This window comes from Micropterus dolomieu, linkage group LG20, assembly GCF_021292245.1.
Source record: "Micropterus dolomieu isolate WLL.071019.BEF.003 ecotype Adirondacks linkage group LG20, ASM2129224v1, whole genome shotgun sequence".
Lineage (NCBI taxonomy): Eukaryota > Metazoa > Chordata > Actinopteri > Centrarchiformes > Centrarchidae > Micropterus > Micropterus dolomieu.
In genome coordinates, this window is record NC_060169.1 from 34,764,206 (window position 1) to 34,765,925 (window position 1,720).

Below are 1,720 nucleotides of genomic sequence, written 5' to 3' on the forward strand. Positions count from 1 at the left end.
CTGTCCTTCAGATGTAAGTAGACTGCAGAGTCTTGACCTGAGGAGTTGGCCCTTCTGTGTTGAGCCATGCGTTTGTGTAGTGGTTGTTTAGTCTCCCCAATGTACAGGTCTGTGCATTCCTCACTGCATTGGACCGCATACACTAAATTGCTTTTCTTGTGTTTGGGTGTGCGGTCTTTGGGGTGTACCAGCATCTGTCTTAGTGTGTTATTGTGTTTAAAAAACACAGGGATGTTATGTTTGTTGAAAATCCTCCTGAGTTTCTCTGATACTCCAGACACGTATGGAATCACAATGTTGTTGCGTTTTACCTTCTTTTCCTCCTCCCCTGTAGTTTTGTTCTTCTTGGATCTTGTGGCTGTTTTCACAAAGGTCCATTTAGGGTATCCACAGGCTGTAAGTGCCCCCTTCAGGTGTTTCTGTTCCTTCTCTCTGGCTTGGGCGCTTGTTGGTATGTTTTCCGCTCTGTGGTGTAGTGTTCTCATGACCCCTAGCTTGTGCTCCAGTGGGTGGTGGAGAATAACTACATGAAATTAATCCAACTACTTGTTTTTTTCTATCAGCAGTAAAAGTTTAGTTGGCTGATGCTTCCATGCTGTATGCTAACGTTACCGTTTTATTGTCAATTACTGATCAGCTGATTGTCTCGCTAGCGGAACCGGAAAAGCCAAACCACACCGCTGGAGACAACAAGGCTACATGAAATTAATCCAACTACATATTTGACAGAAGTGGACAGGAGAAACACGCCAGGTCTGTCGGTGATTATGGCCAGCTTCTAGCTAAAGCTATCAAACAACAGCTTTCATTTACTGGATGCTGGGGTGCTGACGTACTGCGGTAAGCGTGTTGACTCATTTGCATTTCCGGTGCTTGTGTGTTGGTAGCGTGTTGTAAATTTGTTAGATTTGTCATTACAGCAGCCAGCTGTCCACTTATTCTTACAGTAATTCTGCCTAAGCATTTACAGTTCTTTCCATCTTTTAGTGACTGCTGTTTCATCTTACAGTTGTTTTCAAATAGTTTTGGTAGCTAATGCTACAGTACTTTAGCTTAGCCGTTAGTGACTTTAGCTTAGCAGCTAGCGATTGCTTCTCCTCCCTCTTGCTCTCCTACTTTCTCCTGCTCGGTCTGTCAGATGTTCACTTACTCCTCTGCCTCTTTTAGCGGTACGTGTAACAAGTGTAGTTTATTTGTAGACATGGAGGCGAGGCTCAGTGATTTAGAAGTCTAGCTCCGCACCTTGACAGATCAGTCTTTAGGTACTGTAGCTAGCCAGTCCCCGGTAGTCGGTGCAGAACGGCCTAAGTTAGCCTGTGGTAGCCGTCCCCTGGCATCTCCTGAGCAACCAGGAAAGGGTGGCTGGGTGACAAAGCAGGAATAGACGGCATCCATCCCACTTGGGAAGGAGCAGCTCTCATTTCTAGAAATCTGGCCAAGTTTATTAGTGGACCAAATCCATGACAACCCAGAGTTTAGACCAGGAGGCAGAGTAGCAGTCTAACACACTTCTCTGCACAAGTGTAATAGTGCAAACAAATAGGAAAATTAAATGTGGACTCTTAAACATCAGATCTCTCTCTTCTAAAGGTGTACTAGTAAATGAACTAATATCAGATTATGATATTGGGGGGGTGGAGAATATGTTAGCCTAAATGAATCCACCCCTCCCAGTCATATTAATACTCACATTCATCGAGGCACAGGCCGAGGAGGTGGA